This window comes from Ixodes scapularis, unplaced genomic scaffold (assembly GCF_016920785.2).
Source record: "Ixodes scapularis isolate PalLabHiFi unplaced genomic scaffold, ASM1692078v2 PGA_scaffold8__174_contigs__length_109621045, whole genome shotgun sequence".
Lineage (NCBI taxonomy): Eukaryota > Metazoa > Arthropoda > Arachnida > Ixodida > Ixodidae > Ixodes > Ixodes scapularis.
This window is the reverse complement of record NW_024609883.1, coordinates 52847801-52861434: the sequence shown is the minus strand read 5'-3', so window position 1 is coordinate 52861434 and position 13634 is coordinate 52847801. Positions and strand designations below refer to the sequence as shown.

General features: G+C 42.9%; 1 pseudogene; it reads left to right on the top strand.

Moving 5' to 3' along the window:
- The first annotated feature begins 12487 nt into the window (after positions 1-12487).
- LOC121833577 lies at positions 12488-13327 on the top strand (annotated as a pseudogene).
- Positions 13328-13634: the final 307 nt, after the last annotated feature.

The window sequence follows — 13634 nt, the reverse complement described above, 5'->3', positions numbered from 1 at the left end:
GGCTATATAACAAAGGCTAAAACTAATACGTTGATATTTTATGCATCTACTGCGTAGATCCAATGAATCCATCCAATTTTATATACAGGGCCTTTGTTTTCCATTCGAACAGACGTCTTAAACGATGGGGTGAGAGACGAGTGCCATCTTCACCATTTATAATGCCAGGCGGCCACTATTGGCGACGTAAGCGATCGAAAGCGTCGCTGTAGTCGACTTTCCACGATTGGCCGAATGCTAAATATGACGCCAGCAAAGGTTTTCTCATTGACAGAAATAAGAGGAATGTAAGACCTTCGATTTTGGCGGTGCTGGCAGTGTTCCTTTGAGAGCGCAATGATTTCAAGCTTCCATCATGCTCATTACAAACACCATCGAACTTGTTCGCAAGGAAAGGACGTCACGAGAGGTAACCATAGAACATGTCGCCGCTAATATACTCCGTTTCACCTTATGTTGTACCGCAGCGAAGGTTAGAAGCGCAAGCTCATAGAATTGGCAGCTGCCCCTAATGCACGAGAGCTTGGGCCGCCAAGATGTGCCCTAGAGCAAGAAGCTCGCGCTTCTAGCCTTTCCTGCGGAACATCATAAGATGAAACAGAGTATAGTCGGTGACAGGTCAGAAACGAAGTGGAAGCTCCTCCCACCTTTCTCCCGTTTTGCATGGCGAACGCTGGAGAGGAGGCGACCTCCTCTTCACCGTTCGCTCCACTGAAGTGGAATGGGTTGGGAGGAGCTTCCCCTTCGTTCTCGACCTGTCACCGATTATATATCAAGGGATAATGGTGACGGTACTTTGACTAATTAAATAAAAAAAACATTGGATTTTAGGTATTGGATTAAGGGGTCACGTTGAAAGTGCTGTATGACGGCAATTGCTACTAGTGGCCAGACCAATTTAAATAATTTGTTAAAAAGGTAATGATTTTTAACGTATTTACTGATCATCTTTGTTTTTTTGGTCCAAATTAAAGATTCAAACCGGACCCGCAATGACGCTTGGAAGATTGACGTAGTCGTTTTGGTCCTGTCGTCACTTGTGTCATCGGCGCACCCATTAAGGACGCACGGCCCAGATATATGTGACGACATGCTGAGGCGACGACTGCACTTTTCCAACCGTCATTATGGGCAGGGCTTGCGACACCTTTTTTAAGCGCAATTTTTAAATAGGGCGATAATACGCAAAAATTTATTGACTGATATTTGAAAAACGTGAACGCGACAGAACAGCACGCGACAACACAGTACGCGACAAAACAGCACGCGACAAATCAGCACGCGTCAAAACAGCACAGCTTCAAAACAGCACAGCGACAAAACAGCACGCGTAAAAATAGCGCGCGACAAAACAGCACAATGTCAAAACGGCACAGCGACAGAAGAGCACGTGCCAAAACAGCACGGTGTCCAAACAGCACGTGAGAAAACAGCACAGCGTCAAAACGGCACAGCGACAGAAGAGCACGTGCCAATACAGGACGGTGTCAAAAGAACACAGCGACAAAACAGCACGCATGTAGCGACTTCGACCGCGCTTTTCAGCTCTCTCTGCGCGAATAACTTCACAGTTGTTTTGAGTTAAATTCACAGATAATTGCCGACTAAGGGCCTCGATCGAGTGGAAACCGGTGACGCAGAAGCATGCCACAGCCTCAATGCTGTTGCAGTACAGCATGGGCTGAGCACACCGTTGCCGCACACGCTTTCTGTTTTTTTGTTTTATCAACTAACGACAGAACATTGCCGTGCGATTGATTCATTTATTGTAGACGACACCAGCACACTTGCGTGTCGAAATTAGAAAAAGTGCTCGAGAATTAGCCAGAATAGAAACCAGGGGGACTTCGGTACTGCCCAGGGAGCCTTCATGCGCATCGAGTATACTCCCCGCTCCGAACTTGTTCTCAAAACGAACGGATTCGACAAATTGGCCCTCGACGAGTTGGCTTTCGACAAATTGGTCTAGACCTTCCATTCTTTTACAGTGCCTACTTTGAGAGATGCATTTTTTAACTCCATGCGCTATATTTAGGCTTCAGCGTCTTCGGCTTAAACCGAATAAAACCGGTAAAAGTACGCCGAATTCTATTTTCCAAATTCGGTTTTAACTGAAAAAGGTCAGTATTTTCAAGGGCGTTTGGAGGGAGAAGAGATGTGACTCATTACTGACCGTATGACCACTTTCTTTTGCAGTTTTCAGCTTTTCCCCGCAATCGGTTGCACTTTCAACAAAAGCTAAAGAGGCGCAGGGGTCTTCAGGACGAAATCCGGATTTTTCTCCTGATAGGGATCTGTGTGCCGAATTCTTCGCTCAAAGAAGAGAGTTTAATCGTCAACTGAACAATTAAAATCAAGGACGTCCATAAATGCCGCACCTTTTTTTAACACAGCCAGCTACCATCTACTAGAGGAGGGCATAAATACGATTGTTTTACTGTCGTTTTTGTAGTTGGCGCGAATTTACCACCTCTTACAGTCGTGAAAATGGGGGAAAATGCACTGAGTGCAATACTTTCGAATTTCTGGATTTTGATATTTTCCTCTCCGACCAAAGTGATAGTGAAGCTCATGTTCTTCGATAATGTGAGATCAGGGCCCCAGTGCGTCTTGCAGAACAGGTCGCGTCGGCTGCCACTGACATCAACAGATAAGAAAAACAGTTTCTGGTTTACTCACTATACATTTTTAATAAACGCTCTTAAATATTTGATTTTCGTCAGCATACTGGTTTTCTTCCATGAGCTGAAAATAACCTAGAAGTTTTTTAGTCTACCAATATTCACCGCAACAATCCGAAAACTTCTGTTTGGAATAAAAACCGAAAAAGGTGCGCATAATTTCAATATAATAAAAAACTGAAAACGCCAAACCCTAGCTATATTGTCAATGTCCTGTTTTGACGCTGTCCTGTTTTGTCGCTGTGCTGTTTTGACGCCGTGCTGTTTTGGCACGTGCTCTTCTGTCACTGGGCCGTTTTGACGCTCTGCTGTTTTGTCGCGTGCTATTTTGACGCGTGCTGTTTTGTCGTGTGCTGTTCTGTCACGATGCCTGAAAAAAACATTACCTTTTCACAATTTTTTTAATTGGTCTGTTTATAGGGTGTTGCAGTTAATACTGAAATTCCAGCATGACCCCAGAAACCCATGTCTAAAAGGTAATTAATGTTTTTATTTAATTAGCCAGCTTACTTTGACGATTTCCCCCTCATATAATGTCCGCCGAGCCTAATAAATATATACTAAAGCCTAAACACGCCTAACTCTCATCCCCTTTTAAAAAGAAAACAAGAACGAACGAATAACAAACCTTTAAATTAAAAGTAAACACCCCGTATAAAAATTTGCTCTTCGTGCTACGGTGCTATAATGTATCATAAAAGTGGGGATTTATAATGAATTAGTTTTGTGAAAATGTCTAAGAGAAAGATTGTCTTCTTCAAGCGTTACAAGAAAACAAAAGCTAAATTTTCTAATGATTAAATAGGGATGTTATCGTTTTTGAATCAGCGTAAAAAACATTGTTTTGTGCCATTAAGACGTTTGACTTAACAAAAAAAAAAAAAGAGGAAAGAGTATGGTTTTGACAAAATATATATTTTGCTAAATAATAAGCGAATGAAAACCGCAAAGCGTTTTAATATTTTGTCTAAGAAAAGGCTTAGTGCGTTATTGAACCATGGCTAAATGCCGGTTTTGTTCAAAGAAGATTAATTGAGGCAGTTGTTTTCTTCGGTAGTTTTCTGTAACGAATCCACCATTTATTTAGCCTTTCGTTCAAGTTCCAGTGTCAAACCGTCGAAGCCTGACGCAGTTGGTTGTCTGCTCGCTTTGATCTCCTGATCACAGCGAGCAGGCCGACAACACCAAATGTTACAACCATCGCTCAAACGGTCCTCTAGCTGCGAACATGTTCGCAGACGACCGTTTGGCCGCAGACGACCGCAAGCTTGAGAGTCTACGGCGAACAAGTTCACCGTAAACTCTGGCAAGTTTGTTAGTTTCATTTTTGAGAGGAAGGGTGCTTCGTCTTGAAATTTTGTCATTTAGTATCCATAACTTAAATGAACAATCAGGGAAAATTTTAGAAGTTTTTATCTCCAGACGCCGAGTTTACCGGCTTTGTTTTATAGCGCCAGAGTCTATTTTGAACACATTGTATTCAAATCGAGTTAGATAAACACTGCACATGGTGCATCGGCGGGATGTTCTTTATTATGCTTTAAACGTTTGTTACAAAAAAACTACAGTATAAAGGCTTGTGCGGGCAAGTTATGCGACATACCCGCACATAAAAGATACGATTCTAATTAGAAACTCGTTCAGTGTCATTCAAGACCACTAAATCAGTACAATTTAGAAAGACTACATTCATGGGAAGGAAGGTAGTGCGCTAAACTTACCACTCGTGTTACAGGCGCAAGGCTGGGGGTTCGAAAACACGGATAAGAAACGGAAAAACATCGCGAACGCGTTTTCGCTCGTCCATTGGTCTTAAGTGACTCTGAGCAAGTTTCTAGTTATAAGTTAATATTTTTTTTTTCTCTTCGGGTAAGTTGCATAACGTATTAGCACAAACCTCATTAGTATAGCCTTCACGGATTTTTTGAACGAAATCTGTAAAGCCTAAATTGGAACATCTTGTTGATACAAAACGTACAGCGGGTATCTAACCCTATTTAAATATAGAGTGGTCACAATATATACTGGCGCTATAAAACAAGTTGGTAAACTCGGCGCCTGCCCATAGAAAGCTGGAGCTTTCACCAAATAATAATTTCGGCAGGGGAATTTATATAGCGAACAGTTAAGGCGAAGCCCCCTTGCTCTCAAATATAGAACAAAGTTTCCAAAGTCGACAACGGTCTTGTTCGCAGACGAGCAAGTTAGGGATGGTCGTAACTTGTGCGCCATGCGTCTGCTCGTTGCGATCGGGAGATCACAGCGAGCAAAGAAATGTCACCATTAGCAAATCTTAGTTAAGTAACTTTCTTATCGTGACAATTATCCTTCTATAATATATTCCACTGGCCGCAAAGCCCATCTGCCAAGGTACCGTAATAATGTAACTTTCATAAAACGTTTTTGAAGTCTAAAAAATAAAAACAAAAATAAAAATAAACTTGGAGGATGCCTGCGATAGCGTTATTGAGCCCCGTTCGCATCGGTTTCTCATTCGCTTCGCATGCTTTTCGTTCCAGTGAGCAGGAAGTGCGGCAGACATGCCCTAGTTCGTGGTCCATAAATTGCATCTTATGTAAGAAACCTGAGTCGTTTGAACAAGTCTTCATAGAACGTTGGGACGCCGTATTTCACTGGAACATTCTTCAGCGTACGTTGAAGAAAGGCCTTCATCTTACGACACAGAGTATCCGTTTTTTACCCGTGGAGAACGATAATGGTGTTCCTTATGACACGTTTATGCTTCTCGGCCTCCACAGTTTATGGAAGACAAGAATGAGTGTACGCCATGCGGATCTTAATGCGCGCCCCGTAATAGAAATTTTTTATTGAAAGTGTGGCATATATCCGAGAAGTTTATTGTGCACAGTTTGAACCTCCTGATTGGCTGCCAATCTTGATTGAATTGGTATGTTTGCAAGGATTGTAAATGCAATCGTGTTTGCCACAGAATGGCCAACTTGTTTTTAACATTCTTCAAATGTGTGTGTGTGTGTGTGTGTGCCTGTGGTTTGTGACCAATGCCTCTCAGGCAATAAAATAAAAATAAAAACGGACATGGCTTAGTCAGTAGCCTGTCTGGCTTGTGACCGAAGGGCCGTGGGTTCACATCCCACCTAAAATTTTTGAAATTTTTCTTTAAGGCAAATGATTCACTTTACAAAGTGAAATCCTTTGAGACATGCGGCGACCTTTGATTCGCATTACATGTCACTCACGTTTTTTAATCAGTTTCAGTCCACGCGTGACGTCACATTTTATGTGAGCACTGTGGGTTGTTTGAAATGATCGCGTGAGGTCATGTGACAGTGACGTCATGACCCTATCGACCAATCAGTATCTTTCCGTCACGCCACCGACATCGGCTTTTCTGTGACACAAGCTCCTTAACGATGTGCGTTAAAAAAAGGCGCCATGTTTACCTTAAGTTTTTAGATTGAGTTGAGGGTAATGGACTGAAGGCAATGCCCTCAGACAGTTGTATAGTCAAGCGTTATGTCGATGATATCCTGGTTTGCTCCTTTCAGAGGAAAGCTGGGGGAGCTAGAAAATGCATATTAGTCACGTCAGCTCCCCTTTATGGTTTGCCTTAATTTAGTCCGCTGGAAAAAATCAATCCCAATAGTACACAACGATGATCCTTTGGAGCAAAGCGAACCAAGATAGAGCCCAATAAATAGTGCCTAAATTAATTTTTTTCCAAGGTGGGACTGACGCAAACATGTGTTGTTTTATCGTCGACCGGAACGGAGAACTTGCATCCATAGTCTGTTCCATCTTAGGATAAAGCGGAGCGGACGTTACAAGCCATTAGAGGCATCCCATGTCCCCTGAGTATCACGTGACCTTCGGAGAAGTGCAGAACAAGGCGCGGGGCACGTTGTTACGTGAGATACATTCATACCACTGGATTGGCTGAGATGGCTGGTAGAATCATTAGCGGTACATCGAAAAGCGAAAAAAAAAAGATATTCCGATGACAATTTTATGATGTAATTGGCCATGCCCTTCAGTTATGAAGCAAGTCCGCGGCCATGCGCTAGAGTGACCAGGTTGTGCGGGTATCCCAGTGGAGAAATTGCAAATACTTCACGACAGCAGCCGCATGTGAGAGAGATATTTCCTTCATGAGCCTACCTTTAATGTTCAAATTTCACTTGGTGTTATCGGAAAAATAAGAGGTACAGCTGATAGTAGAGTAAGTGGCGTTGGTGTAAGGCCCGAAACATGTACTGATTGTATTTTTTTTTAAAAAGGTGATAATTTTACCCTGATGCACGAAGTATTACTATTCGTAATTCAATTTACTTGAAGTCGGGATCCAAGAAAGCGGCTATTTCGGCCATCTTACCGTGGCAGAGACTGGAATTCACACCGGGAACAGAAATATGAAGAAAAAAAAATACTTCAAAACATATTAGATAATTGGATTGCATTTTTCAAACTGCTTTGAGAGTAATGCCTCTACTATATATCAAACCATTTTTTACACTCATTGCTTTTTATTTTACTTTCAGACTCGAATCATTGCGTGCAACCAGCGGTCATTTCTGAGTCATATGGACAAGCTGGTCCTGGTTCACAACAAAGGCATCACAGTCTACGACACTCTAAGTGATCTGCTGAATGACTCGAGGGCTCCAGAAACGCTGCGGCATGAAGCCGTGTCGAGGCATCCGAATAAGAACACGCATAAAAAGATGTGAGTTTAATGTAACCTCCCGAATGATCCCACTGGGCACACAACATTTCCGAACCAGCCATACCCGCATTTGCCAAAAAGCTAACTACAAAAAAAAAAAAAAAAAAAAAAAAAAAATTGTCATTTTGTTTTAATGTTTGCGATGGTACTGTTTCGAAACACATTAACCTGAGACTTGAAGGGCAATTCGCATATCTTTTAGATTGATTGGTCTTACGATTATTCCTGCCTATAGCTTTAAGATTTTGAGGTATTATCACCTTTTATAGCGTACACCTTTGTTTCACAGGAGTGCAAATATTTAAACAAGCCATTGGTTGTTACAGGTAACGGCGTGTGTATACATCACTTGGTGTGCGTTATAAGTTTGGCAATATTCTTGACGTTTGATACTTTGTCGTCTCTAAAACGTCATGCAAATTTACGTGAAAACACGAGCCGATTCGCGCTGCACCGAGTTCTTACTAATTAACATTTTATTTATCAATTTATAAAGACTTACGTATATTTCTTTTGTCTGCTTTATAGTCAGTGACAAGGTGATAACTGCAGGGAAGAGCATCAGTTGTCGCGGCACAAGCGCGAAATTCCTACCTTTAAAGGCAGACGAACAAGCAGAAAGGAGGAAACTCTTTCTCAATTTCTTCTTTCTCTTTGAGAAAGAGGGTGACCTTCCACTTTTTTGTGGGGACTACCGCGAAGACCCGCTCCTACGTGGAGAGGACAGAGGAGTGCGAGAGGGAATGTAGAGAAGGAAACTGGGAACCGAATTTCCGCCCAACAGAAGACAATTCTGTAGGTCGGCATTTAACATCGCTTTGGCGTATTGTGCACCTCGAGCGCACGCGTGCATCCACTTAAAGCACGGTGGAAGGCACGGAGCACGTGCTGGATGCCAGGCGTTTCAAAGACACGCACTGCCGAGAGTAGCACTGATTATTCCTGAGAAATTTTTTTTTTTCACGCCTTTGATGCAACTAAAGCAAATCATCTCGAAAAGTTTCCCATTTATTGTTCTTACCGACTGTTGCAGTGGAAATGATGCTGATATGAAGGACAATGGGTCGAATGGACGAGTCACCGAGGACGAGCGGGCAGAATTCACACAGGTACCAGTCGGCTATAGGGCTAATGAAATTATGAGATAAACTGGCTTTAGCCTGGCTAAGAAAATGAATGCCGAAACAAATGTTTGGAAACTGCAAGTGACTTTTTATTTTCCTTATTCAGCAATACGAAGACGACGACGAAGTGTTTTGGAACACGGCTCCATTTCTTCGCTCCTTGAATCAAACAACAGGATCCAGAAAACTGCGCAGGTATCTGGCCGTTCGTCTCTATCTTACCCGATCAGAGCACTACAAATCTGCGACGACGCCTGAAAAAAGGCCCTGATTTGGTCCCTTAGGGGACAAACACCATGATCCATGAGGCCGGCAGCGCAGCGCAGTCATCAGATGCACCCAGCATGTCTGATGACTCTAGCATCATTATCAGCGACCCTGACGACAACGCAGGCTTTACTCTGGTGAAATCGAAAAGGACCAGGAAGAGAAAGCATGCCTCGAAGGAATCTGCATCCAGTGACGACACCATCATCACAACGCCAAGCCCCGGCTTCACCATCGTCGTCTAACCTGCAGATCCGAGCCAAGTCATCACGAAGGTCAATCCTCTAAAGCTATCTGAGAAGTTAAACGACATTGCACCTGACGGAGTGATCCTCATCAGACCAAACTACCGACTTAATCTTCTGGCGATCGACACGAGAAACACCGAGTCCAAAAAGACTCTGTTCAAAATGACAACCCTCTGCGGAATGAAAATCACTGTATATGAGGCACATCAAAGATCTTCAGCTATTGGAATCATCCGTGGAGTTTCTCAGGAGATCATAGAAACGGACCTCCAGGAAGGGATACGCGCGACTGTCCCTGTCCACTGGCACAAGCTACAATCACAATCATAGACATCGCTCTTCCTCTGATCAGCTCCTGGTGCAGGTAGAGAAGGTCCGTAACAACTCATTCATTTTTCAGTGGAATGCTCGAGGCCTCCGGAACCGTCTTTCAGACTTTCGTCAATTAACCTTCAAATATCAATTCCCCGTAATAGCAATATCGGAATCACGTGTTCCTCGGACATTACGCTTGTCCGGTTATGAAGTATTCCACTCAAGTCGTGGAAGAAGTCCCAGCAGGCTTTTACTGGCGATACGTAAAGACCTCACATATGTGGTACACGATGTAAAATCCCCATCCTACCAATGAATACGTGGCAGCAACAATTAGCAAGGACACTACGGTTCTAACAGTAATAGCTGCATATATTGAACCAAGAGCCAGATTCGACAAAGACATTCTAGACGAGCGAATTAAGGCAACCCCGTCTCCACATATTTTGACTGGGGATTTTAACGCCCACTATCCTTTATGGGGAGGGGTAAAAACCACAGTACGAGGAAAAAATATTTTAAACATTGCTCACCAACACAACCTAACTATATTGAATGACGGAAGTCCAACATTTATTAAAGGTGCAACACTTAGCAGCTGCTTAGATATCGCGCTGGCATCGTCTTCCATTTCGCCCCCACCTCGCTGGTTTGTAGACATCGAAACTCATGGCAGTGATCATTTTCCGACTTACACATTGATACCCGGACTAAATAACAGTCGCCGTAAAAAACTCCTTACATATACTAACTGGAATATGTTCAGCGAAAAAGTTGAAATAGCATGCCAGGAGATAACCACAATTGAAGATTTTTCTAATATTATTGAGAAAACAACATCGGATGCTACAAAATCTTTAAGAATGCAGATCAGCCGAATAGCTGTAGATGAGGAGTACGAACGACTTCGAGCCATCCGTCGACGAGCCGAACGAAGGGCAAGAAAAACTAAAAATAGAGAAGATATAAGAAAGTCCAGATAAGCGCAAAGAAAGGTGCAACGCCATCTCGATAAGCTTTCAATGAAACGATGGAGATCGAACAGTGCTAGACTGGATCCCAGGATGACGCGAAGTTTAGGTTCCAGGCCGCAGCAAACTTACCCATTTCGTTCGATCGCACTACATCGGCAAGTTACACAAAAGGAAGTAGCAAAATATTATTGCTTGCAGATTACTCGCGACTCCTCAATATCATACTGGCTATCCCTATAGCTAGTCATAACACTGCATCAGTGCAAAACGATGTCATCGACGCTCCATTTACTTTAATAGAACTGAAAGAGGCACTGTCTTCAACAAACAAGAACTCATCCGCTGGTCCAGATGGTGTCCGCTATTCTGCATTAGCACATCTTGGTAGCGCGGCTAGAACATTCTTACTCGATGTCTATAACGCTTCGTGGGAATCTGGTAGAATACCAAAAGAGTGGAAGACTTCACGCTTGATTCCCATACTTAAGCCAGCCAAGACCCCTTTGGAGATTAGTTCATATCGACCCATCGCTTTATCGAGCTGTGTCGGGAAAGTCATGGAAAAAATGATACTGTCACGACTCGAATGGGACCTCGAAAACAGAAAGATACTTCCTACATGCATGTCAGGATTCCGCCGAGGAAGGAACAGTGTTGACAATGTTTTAGACCTAGTATCCACCATTGAACAAGCAAACGCGAGCAAATTGAAAACAACTGCCGTCTTTATTGATATAAAAGCTGCCTTTGATTCTGTGGATCATAACGCCATCCTTACAGATATGAGAAGGATCGGTCTAAGTACAAGACTATGTACGTGGGTGTCCGGTTACCTGAAAGGTAGACACATCTTTATTTCCACTGAAGGTGGAGACACCGACCTCTATGAAGTTACAAGAGGAGTACCCCAGGGAGGTGTCCTGAGTCCCACTCTTTTCAACATATCTCTAATTCATCTTGTCAAACTGCTTCCGAAAAATGTGCATACATCTTTTTACGCCGATGATATTTGCTTCTGGGTCTCTAGCAGATCGTTATATATAAACAGAGCACGTATACAAAAAGCAGTCAATATAACTGTAAAATACCTCCATCCACATGGAATGCAAATCTCCCCAGCCAAATCCGCTGCTATCGCCTTCACGAGAAAGGATACAAGGAGATATCCCATTCTAATAGAGGGGACACCAATTGAATACGTCAAAGAACATACATTCTTAGGAGTGACCCTACATCGATCTTTGTCATGGTCCCCACACATCAGGCGCATAAAGCAAAAACTGAAGTCCTTCACACAAATTATTAAAATGATAAGTGGAACGAGATGGGAATGTTCAGTAAGAGCACTTTTGACCCTTTACAACGCTCTGTTTGTCGGACTATTACGCTACAGTATTTCAGTCATGCATGGTATCTCCAAGTCGTCAATGAAAGACCTGGAAAGTGTTCAAGCACAGACTCCAAAAGTTTGCCTAGGACTACCAAAATGCACATCAAACATTGGAACTCTTGTTGAAGCTAGAGCAATTTCGCCCGGTATCCTCAGAACCCAAGAAACTATTCGAGTTCACCTACGACACCAAGCGCGCAGCCAAGCACATCATCTGACGAATATTACGGAGGTTCAACCCTCTGCTCGCTTTTCGAAGGTCATCTCGCAACTCCATAGGTATATTCCAAATACTTTTGAATTAGCTAAAACTCCGCAGCAAGCACCGTGGTCGTGCAGTTCTATCGACATTAAATTGAACATCCCCGGTGTTACGCAAAAAGCAGCAACCCCAACACCTGTTATGATGCAGCTAACACTCGAGTATATAATCATGCCTATCTCTCATCGCGACACATATATACGGACGGGTCAACTAACTTTATATCATCATCCATTGGAGCCTATATTCCGTCAACTTGCACGACAATCAAAACGAAACTGAGCCATATTACATCCTCGACAGCAGCTGAACTTGCGGCTATCCGGGCAGCTGCTGCCTACATCAGCACCCAAAACCCCCAAAACTGGATAATATTTGTAGACTCTAAGTCCGCTCTCAGTGCACTCATGCATAAAAGAAAGAATAACGTAAATGCTCAACTGATTTATGACATAATGCAGAAGTTCCATGATGTGAGGTGTCAGGGACATGAAATTGTCTTACAGTGGGTACCGGGGCATAGTGGCATACCCGGCAACATTTGTGCTGACAAAGCTGCTAGGGACGCCCACGAAGCTGATATTACCTGTGCAATTCCACTGTCAAGGACAGATGCAAATGATATAGTCCGAAAAATTGGGAGAGAAATATCATCCAGACTATGGACAGATCCATGCTACTATTATGCGCACTTGAAACATATTGACTCGGAATTAAAGTTCCGAATGCCGGGAAATATAAAACGACGAACAGAAACTGTGCTGCATCGAATACGCTTGAATGTGGCTTTTACTAGAAAATATCTTCATATGATCGGCCAAGTAGATTCACCGCATTGTACAGCATGCTCAACAACACACGACATTAAACATGTACTCTGCCATTGTTCACTATATAGTTCCCAAAGGAAAATACTAAAACAATCCTTGAAGATACATGATCAGGACATGGAGCTCGGCCATATATTAGGACCCTGGACTTCAGTAGCGAAAGAATCCAAAGCAACCAACGCTTTACTCCGATTCTTAAAAGACACCCGCCTGGACCAAGAGCTGTGAACTGACATCACTCTTTTTAATTTACGTGTGGCTATTTATTTTTCGCCAATCTTTGAGTGCGAATATATGTGTTTGAGTATGTGTGTGGGATGTGTGTGGGGGAGGGGGGATACGAGTGGATATGTGATCTCACTCTTTTTTTACTTCTCTATTCTGCCTGCTGTCTCTCTGCTCTCTTCCTTTTCACGCAAAGTAGCAAACCAGCACTCACAAGCAGGTTAACCTCTTTGCTTTCCTGTAAATAAACATACCTCTCTCTATTCAGCAATACGGAAGGCCGCAGAAGGGGCCAGGAGACATTTTTAGTTTAAAGAACACAAAACACGATACTACAATTTGTTAACAAAATTTTTTGGAACGCAACTGTTGTTGCGTTTTAAGCAAACATCGCAAGCTTATAAATCAGCATTTCACTAAGTGCATTACAGGAGTAGTTTTAAAGTCTTCTATGCAAAGAAGGAAGTAGTTAAAAAGTAATGGTATGAATTTGTGAAGAAGACCCAAAGGAGTCGCTTCGGTGAGTGATAACGATCGTATCATGTTTTAAATTCGACGTATACCTAGCGGCGAAACTAAAGGGTGTATGGGTCACCTGACATCAGTTTCCCGATAA